A 16,047-nucleotide genomic window follows, 5' to 3' on the forward strand; every position below is an offset into this window, starting at 1 on the left:
CATGCTGTGAAGCCTATAATGACGATTTAAATCAGCGTCTTGGTATGTCGTGGTGCAGCCATTCCAGAAGGACGTGATACGTGTCTTCAACAAAGCCACAATCACACAGGAATTTCAGATCGGATAATTCTGTGTAAAGAGTGTTTTGTGTAGGCGGTACACAGCACTAATCCCTTTAATAAGGCTTCCTTTCGGACAACAGTGAATTCTCACTGCGAGCTTGACAGAAAATTCCCTAATAAACTTCATAAATATGCACGGCACGTTGTGCGATATAGGAATTGTAACCGGTGAATTTGCAAGGCATATCCACTTGAAATGAATCTCCAGGAGGACACCAGTTTCGATATATAATTTCCCTAAGTGTGGGATAAAATACATGCGCGTTCGAGTTACTCTATTGTTCAACGCGTAAAAGTGCGTTTCGTTAAAAAGTCGGACAACAGTGAATTCTCACTGCAAGCTTTATGGCGCAAATTTCAAAACTGGTGTCATTACGGAAATTTATTCCAAATGGATACGCCTTGCTACAATCCGTAAATTGCAATTATGTGCCGTTAAGTTATTAATTAAGACGCTAACTTGTGAATTTTTTAATTAGCTGAATATCTGTTTCGCTTTCAGCAGCGATGTCCGCCTCTCTGAATAATCCGGCTCAGGCACTACAATAATGTCAACTGCGACAGGCGAAAAAAATAATTCCAGAAAACCTAAATATGACCATACCGTACATTTGGTATGTGCTAGTTGTTGAGTAGCTTTAATGAGTGTGTCTTGTTTTCTATTTATACTATCTAATGCCAACAATACTTTTGGGAGCGTAAGCAACAGTAATGTCCAATTCGCAAAACTCATTTCTCGGAAGGATATAGAGATAATTTTGTATTTCTTTATGGATACGAATTTTGTCCCTCGTCGTTATGCTTAAGCCAATGGGTGATTTTTCATGCTCGGTAGCCGGATAAAGAGGACAGACATTTTCCTGAAGTTCTCCGGACTGGAAACGGTGATTCGCGAGCCTCGCTAATAAAAAGGCAGCTAGAAGTCGGGCGAGGAACTCCTATATGCGAAGACCTCTCGCTCAAAGTCTTTGGAGCCGCGGGCTCTTCCCAAGTTCGGGAAAGTCCGCGCTTTCATCATGGTGACCTCGAATGGAGACAGAAGAAATTTGATCCAGCGCGACTGTTGAGTGTGCAAGTGATGAGTGAGAATCATTTGTACTACATCGCGGCATCGACTCTGTCAACAATTGAACTCCTTTGTTTTTTGTTTCTTGAAGTGACATATGCCGGTAATGTGCAGGGATTCCTTTTACTATATTCTGTGACTTTCTTCTCATATTCACCGCCGAAGAACGGCCGATCATGGTGATAAAGCAGGCGGATCGAAATAAGCAATGTAATTGGAATAGAATCATTGCTATAATTGGAATTATCATATATTGGGAACAGAATCAAATTGCTAAAAGGAAATGCGATAACGGCAGAGATGTGGCGACTTAGCGCACGCACTGTCGAGATATCCAGAACGCTCCCTGTCCTCGTGTCGGTGTACGATATCTTTTTTGTCTGACAATGGATGACGAGCACATGCCCGACCCCAACGTGTGAAAGTGATCCGTCGCCGGCCGTCTGCGGCGGATGCTGACCACTGTTAGGGCTGGCGTCAAGCACCTCGTGCAGAAAGGAATTTCACCCGACCTTCACCCACCATACCTCGTGAAAATGAAGCGTGTCTTCCTAATTCGCCATGACCATCTCGAGCGTCTGCCGGTCTGCGGCGGAAGCTCCGCAGTGTTTACAGGCCTCTTTTGTGTGTTTGTGCGTGCGTGCGACGTTAGCGGGACCCTTTATTCGAACGGTCAAACTCTACAGGAGAACTTCCACGAACCAGCAACGCACAAAATAGAAGGACCAGCGTCTACAATTCCAGGAGGCTCGGTATAAACCGAGGCGGGTATAACCGGAGGCGGGCCCCTCTTTCCGCCAATCAGACTCTGTTCCGGTCACGTGACGTCGACGGAAGCAAGATCCATTCCGCGATTGTAGATAGCCTATTTAAGGGGCTCTGAAATCTAACTTTTAAATCCCTTCATTCTCTTCTCATCATCTTTCATCAACCTTTGAATAAACCATGCAAGTTTCGCACTAGAAATCGTCTCGTCCTCGTTGGTCGCCATGGTCTACCGCACGGGCCGTATGTTGAGAACGATCTGCGATGCAGACAGAGAGTGCTGACTACTAATCGCTCTCTGCGCTTGATTTCCGCAGATGCGCGCTAAAGGGAACGTGCGGGTCCACGTCTTGAAAGTGATTTGCGAAAGGCGCAGGTTGCGGATTGTGCCGAGAGCTTCGCGAGCGCTGTGTTCTCGCCGCCTTGTTGACCTTGAAGCGACAGGCGCCTTGAAGATACAATCGCTCGCTGCTGTGAGCTCTATCTTGAAAGCGGTCGTCAATTGATGCAAGGGAGGGACATTTTTCTCCTTGGGCAAGCATAGAAATGCTTACGCATTTAGAACATAATGGTACTTCTGCGCAGTTACTACTTCAATTGAATCAGATTAGGTTCGACGGCGACAGCCAATTCGCAGCCTTACCGGCAGCTTCTTCGTGTTACAGCAAGCCAGTCTCGTAGGCCGTGCATTTGTGCGCTGCAATGGGCAACAGCTCTATAAGCAAGAAATAAATCATAGTGGCCATGTTTTAACGTCACTATCACTGGCGGCTGTCATCGGGGTGTCGCAGCTCGAGAATCGAACGTCTGTGCACATGAAATTCTGCCGATTTTGTGTATATGCTCGTGTAGAACAAGAAAGAAAGTAGTATGCACTAACCGTTTGGTAGGTACTGAGCGACTACGGCTTAAGCGGTCAGCCAATACATGGGGTTCAATGGGTCTGGGTGGGAGAATCTTCGAGACTACGTCTAAACCTCTATTACGTATTAAGCAGGTACATACCGTATTTACTCGTATAATGGTCACACTTTTTTGTCGAAAAAATCAACGCAAATTCAGGGGTGCGATCATTACGCGGGTTAAATGTCCCGCGAAAAGAACAAACCTTTTTTCATGCCGCCTTTGCTGCGGGAAGACAGCAGGTAAACAAACAGGTGGCTGCCGCTGTAACAGTGTGGGACACCAAAACAAGAATGGCAGCCGGCGGGGCAAGCCGAACGCACCCAACGAGATTTTTTTTTCATCTCGTGAGTACATTAGCTGCATTGAAACAGTTTCTTCCGTATCAGTAGTGAATAATATCGTTAATATCGGCAAGTTTGCGGCAATAACGTAGCCATGTCCACCTTGAGGGGACAGAAACGGAGATGGGCGCGCTTATAGCTGCCAGTGACATAGAAACACATGGCGGGCATGCTTCGGAAACTGTGGGATTTGTCTGCACTACTATCCTAATAAGGCACATTTCCGCTAAGGGTGGGCGAATATATTAGCTGCGTTACAACTATCGGTGTATGGATAAGGTACACTTCTAACGTATCAGTGTAAACGTGGCTACTATCGTTTCCGCTCGTGATTTGTTGCGCGCCCAGTAGTGCAGCTAGATGAGAAGAATCCAAAGGCACTTTTTTGTTGTTGTTGCTGTTGTTGACCACAACCTTTATAAAGCTTACAAATAATAAAGCCAAGGCAAGTTTGGTTGTAGCTTCTTTTTTTCTTCATGAAACTGCGGAAAGTGACGAAAGGAATTAAATGGGGCATCTGCTTAAGAATGTTTAGTGCGTACAGACTGCTTGGTAGGTCTTGAAGAGTCATTCGCGTAGCACTTGACAGCATTCTACAGATGGTAAGCGCAATGATCATTAGCTAGACGTGGCACACGACATATCACTGCGGCATGTTCGGGGTTCGATCACTACACGGGAAAGAAAAAATATCGAATTTTGACGACAAAACTCAGTGGTGCGATAATTACGCAAGTGCGATCATTATGAGGTTTGACTGTATACAGTACGGTGTACTGTTGTTATTAGGAACTCCTAATTACTCCACCAGCACTGAGTACAGCTCAGTTCTAGCAGGGTGTCTACTAACCGGGAAAACCGGAATTCTCAACGATTTCGAATAGTCTGGAAATGCTCGGGTAAAACTCAGGGAATTAGTGCTTCTATCAGGGAAAATGAGCAGTAATGTTGTTGAAAGGGAACGAAAGCCGTGGTAATGCTGGCTCGAGTAACAGAGAGGAATCGTAACGAATCCCCTTTGACGCCGTGTAATCCGCTGGAGTAGCTGCCAGTGTGCCGTCAACGGCAGTCTTTTCTGACGCCTAATAATTCTGGCGGCTTCGCGGTGCCACCACGTCCCCCTTAGATTCAATGTAGAAGAACGTCAGAAATTTCGGATGCGAGAACCCTTCGCCGTCCTAGATTTCAGAATTTTTGCCCTGACCGCCGGTCCGAAACACCATTCATCAAAGCCTCCACCATCGCCGCCATTTTGATTACATGAAATTGATTCCATACATTCTGCCCATCCTAGCATAGTGCTGGATATAGAAGTGATAGGTAGGGTAAAGTGCAGTTATCATAGGTTAGTGAGGGCTAGAATTTTCAGTTTCAACATAAAAAGAGTAAAATTGGTTAAGAAAAAACAGGTTAACTTAGAGGCAGTAGGCGTAAGGTAATAGCAGACAAATTTAGGCTCGTACTTGCAAGCAAATATGCAGCCTTAGAACTGAGAGGTGATGATGTTGGCATAGAGGTAATGAATGAAATCGTAACGAGGCTGGCTTCAGAGGCAGCAATTGAAGTGGGAGGCAAGGCACCGAGGCAACCAGTAGCCAAGCTCATCCAAGTAAGAAAGGACATCATAAAAAAACAAGAAAGAAATAAAGCGTCCAACTCAAGAGATAAGATAGAATTCGCGAAACTGTCAAAACTGATCAACAAAGTGAAAATAAGTGATACACGAAATTATAACGTGAGAAAGAGTGAACAAGCCTTAAAAAATGGACGCAGGCTGAAATCAGTGAGAAGAAAACTTGGCATAGGACAAACCAAGATGTATGCTTTAAAAGATAAGCAGGCTTATATCAGCAATCTCGGAGAGCCCGATGTGCGACTCCTGTGGGTGCGTGGAGACCATCGAGCACCTATTGTGTACCTGCCCTCGCTACGATGTCCAACGCCTCTCTCTGCGGGCAACTTTACGCAGACTAGACTGGAGACCGTTCACCGAGTCAAAGATACTCGGACCGTGGCCACACCCGTCACTGGCTTGAAAAGTGATTCATGCAATAGTGCGGTACTTGAAGTGCACGGGCTTAAGAGACCGCTTATAGTGTCATTGTGTACGGTGTCCCTCCCACACGTACTTAGTGCATACTCTCTCCCTTTCTTCCTCTTTCTATTCCCCTTTCCCCCACCCCCAGTGTAGGGTAGCAAACCGGATGCTGTTATGGTTGACCTCCCTGCCTTTCCTACCCTTGCTTTCTCTCTCTCTCTCTCTCGGAGACATAGTAAAAGCAGCGGAAGTATTCTATAATGACATATACAATACCCAAAGGAGTCAGGAGTGCTCTATTCGAAACAATTATGAACAGTATACAGAAACTCTTCCTATAACTAGAGATGAGGTCAGAAGGGCCTTACAAGGCACGAAACTGGAAAAAGTGACAGGAGAGGATGGAATAACAGTCTATTTAATCAAAGATGGAGGAGACATAATGCTAGGAAAACTGGCTGCCCTCAATACGAAGTGTCTATCGACTGCAAGGGTCCCAGTAAACGGGAAGAATGCAACCATTATACTCATCCACAAAAAGGGAGACGTTAACGAAGTGAAAAATTATAGGCCCATTAGCTTACTCCCTGTATTATATAAAATATTTACGAAAATACCCTCCAATAGAATACGGGCGAAACGGGACATTAGTCAACCAAGGGAACAGGCTGGCTTCAGGAAAGGATACTCTACAATGGATCAATCACATCCATGTCATTAATCAGGTTATCGAGAAATTCGCAGAGTACAATAAGCCTCTCTATATGGCTTTCATAGATCACGAAAAAGCATTTCATTCAGTAGAGATACCAGCAGTCATAGAGGCATTGCGTAATCGAGGAGTACATAGCACAAAGATTCCACAGCCACCTTAATTCTACACCAGAAAATTAGGAAGATACCTATAAAGAAACGGGTCAGACAAGGAGACACAATCTCGCCAATGCTATTCACCGCGTGCTTGGATGAAGTATTCAAGCTATTACGCTGAGAAGGTTTAGGAGTAAGGATCGGTGGTGAATACCTTAGCAACCTTCTGTTTGCCGATGACATTGTTCTATTCGGCAACACTGCGGATGAGTTACAACAAATGGTTGAGAACCTTAAGAGGGAGAGTGTAAGAGTAGACCTGAAGATTAATATGCAGAAGACAAAGATAATGATAAGTAACCGGGCAAGGGAACAATACTTTAACCCTTTACTGCACAATTTTTTGCTTCCTCAAAATATTATTCATGGAGTTGTAGGGAAGCATAACAGTACCTGTACTCCCATCGAAACTTACTTTAGCGAATGTCAGTGGTTTCAATTTGCAGAAAAAGGGTATGTTGCATATTTGCAACACTGTGCAAATAAAGAAGAAGTTGAAAGTAAAAGATAGATTTAGTGCGATTCATACTAAGATGCTTATTTGCACGAGACAATCATTGGTGCACCTATGATTTAGTGTGGAACAAAAAGAAGCACTTGTACATGCTTGTGCAGCACAGGTGGTTCCCACGCTTCGTGCAGTACGTCACGCAGATTCCCGTGCAGCCACGAACCATTGCAGTGTTTTCAGGTTATTGTCAATATGTAGAACATCGAAGCACAGACGTAAAGCTGTGCACATGACGACGTGACGCGGCAACGTGCGGAGGCACAGCTTACTTTTGAAAAGAAAAAAAGAAATTCGACCAGAGAACATCTTGTCCACAAATTGAACCAAAACGGACTTACACTCGTGGCTGTCGTGACTAATTGAATAGTCACTGCCTTCACTATCAGGAGGAATTGCTTGGCCATACCAGCGTTTCGGAGCCATTTCACTTTTCCGAAGGAAATAAACTATGTACACGTTGTTGCATTTGTGCAACATAGCAATGTTCTGTCGCCAGGAACAAACTATTCCGAAATGACAATGTCTTTTGTACCTACAGAGTCAGAAGGATGTGGAGCATAGCGTAAGAATTTTTTTCGCGCTTTGTCTTATGGAGAAATACATTTACAATTTGTAAAACTTACCTATATAACTACTCGCGGGCGCGCGCAGCCTCCGCCATGTTTCTTTTGGTAGAAGATGCGAAGGATTAGCACAGATTGCAGCACAAGGTGGCGCGTTTTACAGACCAATGTTGCGGATATGCAACAACGTGTACAGGCAGCTCCAAACTGACTTTGCTTCGGTTTTTAACGCCGTTCATCAGAATGTTGCGTAAGTGCAACAAGGTGCAGTAAAGGGTTAAGATCGCAAGTCAGCGTCTAGAATCTGTTAAGAAGTGTGTTTACCTAGGTCAACTAATCACAGGGAACCCTGACCGTGAGAAGGAAATTCACAAAATAATAAAGATGGGTTGGATCGCATACGGCAGACATCGTGAGCTTCTGACTGGGAGCTTACCGTTATCATTGAAAAGGAAGGTATACAATCAGTGCATTTTACTGGTACTGACAGATGGGGCAGAGACTTGGAGACTGACAAAGAAGCTTGAGAACAAGTTAAGGACGGCACAAAGAGCGATGGAACGAAGAATGCTCGGCATAACGTTAAGAGACAGAAAGAGAGCGGCTGGGATCAGAGATCAAACGGGTATAGATAGACAGTTTTAGTTTAGCGTGTATTGACAAGCTAAAGCTTTTTACTATTCGTCAAAATGAATATTTCGCACTCAGCGCATAGTTATTGTGTTCTGCAAAGCCCCAATGTTAGCCGCTATCATCATTATCACATTACCGTACGCATCGAGCGGCCCACGCAGCGAAAACGTCTTCGGTCATCGCGGTAAGTTAGTACGGAACGGTTATACCGTACCGTATACCGCACTTACCGTACCGTAATACGGCACTGCTAAAACTATAGCGTACACTAAGCAGCGCACGCTTTCCACAATTTTAGCTGGCCGGCGATATCTCCGAATCTGAGAGGCCATATGCCGTCGTTGCAGCTATTTCGCGCTTGTAGCGATAGGTGGCGCTGACATCTCTAATGTTTCTTTCGTTAGGCTTCGACTCGTTCGAAACGAGAAGCGATCTCGAAAACACCACGAGGTTATCCATAATACTCTGTCGTCGAAGCGGCCCGAGTCTTTTTGACACAGTCATTTGCTACGAACGAAGTGCATTTTACAAAAGCAACGCCAAATTCAATTTGAAGTGGGCAGCCGGGACCGCCGCCATGTTTCCCGCAAACTCCGAAAACCACGCAAGAACGCTAACTCGTTTGCGTTGCATACGCGCGTTCAGCGCATGCGCAGTAACGACCCGCTATTTTTTAGCGTACGCAATGGTATAGCGTGCGCTATACTAAAACTAGAGTTTTAGAATAGGGGCCCCAATAGTTTGGGGCCCCAAAGAGCTCTGCGGGTGTTAGCGTTGGGGCACGAAGGAGTGAAGAGTTTTAGAATAGGGTTTTACGTTCGCAGATAGCGTCTTGCGCTGACAGCGCCAATACGGCGTCAAATAAAAGCTATTAGAAATAATTAAATAAGATATACCATTTTATGATAGAAATAGTAATATTGACTTGCGTGTATTCGCGTTTAATTACAATTTGGACGTTATTCTGTAAGCAGGAAACAATTGCGCTTAGTTTCGAGCAAACCAACTTTACGTGCCTTCACCAGCCAAGCTTAGCCGTGTTAGACCTACGAGCCATAAAATCCACAAGCGAATTCGAAATCAGCGGCGTCTAATGACTCAATATTCATAACAACACGCTAGTTGATAGAATGCGGTAACCGCAGTCACTTCTCTTAGCTTGCGAACTTCACGCGTTACCACGAATCGAACCTAGTTTAGTGCTATAGGTTAGAGCCGTCGCTTCGATGGGTGCCGCCATGTTTGCTGACGCAAAGTTTTTGGGGCCGCTATTTGGGCTTCCGCTAAATCGGTGAAATAGCGTTCCCAACGCAAAACCCAAACGGTGTTTGCGTCTCGCGCATGCGCAGTGGCTTCGACGCTATTCCATTGGGGCCGCAAAACGTTTTGGGCCCCTATTATAAAACTCTCTACTGTCTGATGACATTCTAATAGACCTTGGGCGAAAAAAAATGGCACTGGGCAGGTCATGTAATGCGAAGACTAGATAAGCATTGGACCATTAGGGTGACAGAATGGGTACCAAGAGAAGGGAAGCACACTGGAGGACGGCAGAAGACTAGGTGGTGCGACAAAATTGGGAAATTTGCGGATGCTACTTGGAATCGGTTGGCGCACGACAGGGGTAATTGGAGATTGCAGGGAGAGGCCTTCGTCCTGCAGTAGACATAAATAGCATGATGATGATGATGAAATGATGCCGCCTCAAACCGGCGCTCTCGCAGGCGGATCTGCTGGCAGCCATGGCCACAACCATGGCAAAGCTGGGCCTAGCTGCTTCGACGTTCGCTATTAGGCTTCTTGCCGTTCTGTGCCATGTTTTTCATTGAAAGAATTCCCCATTGTTAGCGACGGCACCCACTCCACATAAGAACTTCCAGCATATAACCGAAATTTGATATGGGGCCTGGTGAAGGGCCCTTTAAGGGCAGTAGAAAACATGCATTTGTTTTTTTCTAACTGCCTCATTTTTCTGATGTTGTCGCGGCCACTAGGGAGTCCAAAGAATCGGACGTTGACTGTACAACTGACCAAGAGGAAGCTTCAAATGGTCCATGGGACAAACATGCAGTGGAAGGAGGATGAGAACAGAAACGCCCTGCGCATTGAGGAATGAACGGGAAAGGAAGTGTGCCGCAGCGTCTTTGAAAGAGCTTGAGCTCAAAAAACAACGAAACACCTGCATCCCGGCGTTAGCCGAGATGCAGGTGTCCCTCATTCAAACCAAAATAAACTCTTTAAAGCTGTCAAACACAACACTCAGATGTTTTGCTTGGACATACCAATGAGCTTGCTATGAGTTTATAGAAATTGCTCATATTTGAAAATAGTTTATTCTGTATGCATCTCCTTTTTATTCGCATTTGAGGATGTACGACCCAATTTGCAATGGTTTTTACCATTTTTAAAAGCTACTTTATGCGCTGGGCATTTTACTAACTCCACCCTTCCGTTTTCTTATTGAATAAAATAAACATTAGTCCTTACTATTGAAAGTAAGGACTAAAGTTTTTTTACATGCTTACTAGAGAGTGGCAGCATCGGGCGAGATGGTGTCAAGCCGTCTTGACATGAAACGAAGTTCTGGGTCACTCAGGGAATTTTGCAAGGGCACTCAGGGAAAGTGTGGAAAACTCAGCTAATTTGGAAATGTCAACTTGGTAGACACCCTGGTTCTAGTATACAAAGGTCCCGAATTTTTTTTTAGCGGTAGGATTCCTGTTGAATAGAATCAAAGGCTTCTTTTCCTCAGAAACGAATAACTTTTTGACATTCTGTCATAATGAACACAAACGAGCTTCTCAGGTAATGGTGGACCTGTGTTTTGTAGCAATTTTATTTATTGCACTGAAAGCTTTGTTTTCCAGTATTTCTCCAGAATAGGGAAGGGTAGTCCCAACTTTACGTCAGATTGGTTATCATCAGGAGAATCTAGGTCAATGATCAAACAGCCACGCATCACGTGAATCGCCCCGCGCATAGCCCACGCAGCCAGCGCTGAGGGTAAAGAACATGCGTCGTCCACACTCTTTCATTGGTCAGAGGCAAGATCAAGGCGAACCCGATACCGAAGCACATGAGCCATGAACTCCATGAAGGACGACGCAAGGCTCGCGTCGACAGACAGCGCCGACAATTCAAGGGTGACCCGTACGTAACGTACGTGGACGTGGCGGCGTACCCTGTAGGGGGCCTCTTCGCAGTAGCCGCCGTGAACGGGAGAGACAACTCCTTGACTCTCGCGGCCTCCGTAAGGGCAGAGACCCCAGCTGCGGCTGAAACCATAGCTGCGGCGCTGGTAATAAAGCAAGAAGACAGGGTAGGCAGGGAATCCCATGTCGTTACCGACTCGCAATAGGCCTGCCGTAACTTTACCAACGGCCGGACACCGCTGCTGGCGGCTCATATTCTAGGCCCGAGGCTGCAAGAATACCATCAAATCACGTGGACGCCGGGCCACGCGGGTCTGGAGGGGAACGAGAGGGCGAACGCCCTAGCTCGAGCGCTAATCAACCGAGCGGGGCAAGACGAATCGTCTCATCAATCCCCACCATTTACCTTCATGCCCCTGCCGTCCAATTACTGCGACCGACTCGAGATCCAGCGACTCAACCGCAGGATTTATCCTCCGCCTCACAGAAAGCTCAGCACTGAAGATGCCGTAGCTTTCCGACTTATTCAGACAAACACATTTCCTAACCTACACAAATACAGTAAAATGTTCCCACATACATATCGCGGCATCTGCCCCTGGTGCGGCGACATACGCCCTACACTCTTCCACATCTCGTGGGGGTGCGGGGGCAAACCTCAACACTTAAAGACGCCTAGCACGTCATTTGAGCGGTGGGAGGTACAGCTGACCGGCGATACCCTGGCGGGACAAGAAGCGCTCGTCCAGCAAGTACGTCGAGCAGCCATGGCCAGTGGAGTCCTGGAATGAGGACACCACCCACTCGACCTCATAGCAACCACCTCGATGGTTCAAATAAATGTTTTTTCTCTCTCTCTCTCTCTCATTGGCAGGTTTAGGGTTATTGGACACCTGCCAAAGGTTTTGAATCTGGAGGGTCACTGGTTGCTCCCCCTGTCTTCTGTTCATAAATGCATGCAACCGGCTCTTGACGCTCGTTCTTGCAGCGTAAATCCAAAGCTAGTCTTGTGACGAGTTGCTCAAGGCTACGAAAAGAGACTGTGCGTCACAAACGGCATCAGAAACGAGAGGCCGCCGTAAGGTGCGTCGCAAACAAAGTGGAGTCCGTGAACAGCTTTGTTGCCATACCATGCACTCGCGTTTCTTTGCGAGGCAGGTTGTCGGCAGGGTTGCCAGACTGTTCCAACCACAGGCCGCCAAATTGGCCTCCGCAGTAGCCCAAATGTAGCCAAAAGCGAAACTTTTGGGTAGCCCAAAAGTAGCCAAAAAGCTTTGCCTTTTTGTGAAGTCATTTCTTAAGCATACTGAATTAGTTTCGGCAATAATACCTACATACTACTTTTTCCACCCATGACCACTCATGATTTCACCGCGCATCGTCACGGAGGCCATGCGGCACAGACAAGAGATGCTGCACAAACGCAAGAAGTGCAGAAACGCAGGCACGCAGGCAAATTCACGATAAGGCAAATGTAGTCTTCATTGCAAATGCACTGTTTTATTTTTTCCAGAGCACCAAAATATCACGAAAAGAACAACACACATAGCACCGCGCAATAAACGCGCTAAGCAATGGCATGCATTCAGGTTTTCAGTATTATTACTTACAGCTCATGATAATTTCGCTTAATACCACACAATGCACTAAATTAAGAACTACAAAAGATTGCAAGACAAAGTCTAACACAATAGATGGCGGTTGGCACAAAATATAGTACGATATATATACATAAAGAGGTATGCTGATGGCACGTGGTAGTGACGTATACAGAACACAGTAGCAATACTGGCTACACAAAGACAACAAACAGGCTACACTTAAAGAACAGCGACAGCGGCGAACACAGTCGGCGATCGTCAAAATCTCATCGGCGGGTCAAGCGCGTCGGCTTTTATACATATCAGTCGCCGAATGTTCCAGACTAATAGCTGGGACTCACGTGTCTTGCACAAAATTCTATACTATAGACGTCGCGCGTACATGCAATCAGATTACACAAGGTTCGGTGACAGACAGCGGATGGAACCATCGATAACATTCCAGAAACTTCCCGATACATGCAGGCGCGTCCTGCGCTGTGCAATAAGAGTTGTTAGGCGGTGAAACGTGCTCGGCCGATAAAAATAAACGAGTACCCCTGTCAATACGATTAAGCATCGCGACCTTATTGCGAAGTGGAACAGCTTGGTTTGTACAAAATGTCAGAGCTGAAACGGGACAAAAATTCTTGGCCCGGTTTAAAATCCTAGCAGCAGCCTCCGTTCCTGGCCAGGCCAAACTTCACGTGGACGAGCGCTGCCCATGCTTTGTTCGACAATATATTTCGGAGGTCGGTTTTAATGAGCCAGACCTGGCTGAACACTCGTTCGACGGCGGCATTTGGTACGGGTAGTAGTGATAGCAAAGACAGGAGGAGGGTTTGGAGTTGTGTAGGGAACGCATGGCTGTGGTGGCTGTGGGGCAACGGAAGAGGATATGTTCTACGTTGGCGGTGGAGCAGGGGCAATTTGGGCAGGAAGAGCCCGAGCGAATTGCCACGTAGGCGCCACGCGGCAAGCATAAAATTAGGCAAATTTTCGTTAGGTTCAGCTCGGTGTTCGCCCTCCGTTCTGGCGTCGGCGTCACCCGCGGCGCACCGTCCACGGGAGCTAGAAGCATCTCATGCTTAAAACGTAGGACGCCGAAAGCTCACATGTGGAGACAGCAACAGTTTATGTTCGCTGGCGCGCGCGCGGGTAGCGTTAGATCGCGGATGGAGACTTGATTCCTGAGGCCAGCTTTCTTAATTAAAGTTATCAAAAGGCCGCCATCCTTGACCTTTTGACAGGCATATGTGTTCTTTAACATAGAACATGCAAATTTTTATTTTGTAGTAGACGCGCTCAATTTCTTTAACCTGCTGTCGTCTGCATATTGATTTCAGCGTGCTTTTCATTTGTGCTTAACTATTTTTACTTTTTTTTTACACAGGAAATAAATGTAGCCAAAAATAGCCACATAGCCAAAACGAAAATGCCGACGCCAACTCGCACAAAAATAGCCCAATTTGTCTCTTAATAGCCCAATCTGGTAACAGTGTTTGTCGGCTTTCTGAATCTCGAGCAGCTGCTGCAAATAGATCTGTGTCGATTCAACACCGAACAGTAACTTTAGCCGCCGATGCCCGATGAAGCAGCGCCGAGTAGGCCTAATAGTCTAGGCAGTGTGGCCGTGACAAAAATTCCCTGTGGGCCGCTTTGGCAACAGGCTGCAAACCGTTGCAGAATGAGTGCCGCTAATATGTTAGTTCAGTTGGGACGGATGAGCCGAGTATGCGTGTGCAGGTTAGATTGACCACCTTTGAAGTTGTGTAACATCTGTCCTGAACCTAACGTGACCGGCATTCCTATCATCATCTAAGTGGTCCGAGTTACGGATGCTTTCAGAATTTACGAAATATGCACTTCTTTTCTTGCTGTTGCCTTTACCAGCATCTCGTTATCTTTGCGATTGGTCATGTAGACCGTTAGCACAAGAGAATTAATATAATTCTGTTTATTTGATTTTTCAGTTCGTTTGATCGCGACCGAAGGTTCCAGCCAGCATCTCTGCATGTCTATTGGCCTAGACTCGTTATTTTGATCCTAAAATTGGCCTTCGCTGAATAATTCCAACTTGAGTGGTCAACATGCACGTGCCTGATCTCGATGGTGGTGCCAATAGCAATACACTTTAGCAGCAGCTTAGGAAGCGATGAATGCCTTGAACATGCATCATCCACCAGAAATGCCTATTGTCAGCCTTCCCTAGTAGGCATTTAAAGCAAAAACGATAGAGCGCATTAAATGGTTACGGAGTTTACTCAATTCGCATTCTTTTTTTTTTCTTGGAAAATTGGTCTGAAAATTGCCTGCACGTGGTGGAATCGGATACAATACAAAACCACACGCGATGGCAGCGGCTATCATTCTCACGTGTGATGACGTTGGTGAGGTGGCACTTTGATTGCAAAAGCTCATTCTAAAGGTGTTTGTTATTGTTGCGAAGTAATTTTGGAAGTGTGGAATATCAAACGTAATGGATTGTATGAAAGACGTGTTGTTGTTTGTATCGATTAATATTGAGTAACAGTTAATGATGGACGTTAAGTGCAAATTTCTATTCTCTGAAGGTAGAGTTTGCAGATTTCGTCTTTTCATATTGCCAAAACAGGAGGCATGCTACGCTTTTCTCGCTAAAAAAAATTCGGTGCACATTAGATTTCTACTTTGGACACGGAAAGGGGGTGCAAGTTACTTTGTCCAATTACTGATGAATAAATCAACAGTTCTTGGGCTTTAGTTTTTTCTGCATCCTGTTAAATTGAGCTTGCTGCATAACTTCATTTGTTCAGTTCCGTAAAGGTCGAAGAACAAGGAGTTATCTGTGTGTGTGGAAATGTTGCACAATTTTACTGGTAAACTTCTTTCGGTGAGGAGGAGGAGGAGGAGAAACATTTATTTTTTAAAAGAAGGAAAGGACAAGCAGGTGTCTTTCTTCTTGTGCGGGAGGCGCCCTTATTCCACGGCTCCGGCGGCTCCTGCTGTCTCCCGGGCCAGCCACACCAGTTTCTGCTGGTTACGAGGGTCCGAACTAGTCAGCACGGCCTCCCACTGCTCGGGTGTGGGGTTGGGTATTTGCGGGGCTGCCTTCACGTTGGGGCACGCCTATGTGGTGTGATATAGGTAGGCGTAATTGTTACAAAGGGGACATTTGTATGAATATAGTGTGGGGTGTGTGGCGTGTAGTCTACTTAAATGGGGGTATATATCGGTTTGTAATTGTCGACATGTTACGGCGTCTACACGTGAGAGGGTCTTGTTTGGAGGTGAGTATTGTCTGTTCAATCTGTGGTGTTTTAGTATGGCCTTGTATCGCAAAATGTACGGGCTCCATAGATGCGGTCGGATCCCTCTCTTGTAAACGTTTCTAGCCGAGAGTGCATGGCACATAGAACCTAATCAGCATCATGTGTAGGTGCACCGCTTTTATTTTTTCTCAACTGAATGAAATTTACTGCATGTTGTGATTTCGCGAACGCCTTTCTCATGTGCATCTG

This window comes from Dermacentor andersoni, chromosome 4 (genome assembly GCF_023375885.2).
Source record: "Dermacentor andersoni chromosome 4, qqDerAnde1_hic_scaffold, whole genome shotgun sequence".
In the NCBI taxonomy this organism is placed as follows: domain Eukaryota; kingdom Metazoa; phylum Arthropoda; class Arachnida; order Ixodida; family Ixodidae; genus Dermacentor; species Dermacentor andersoni.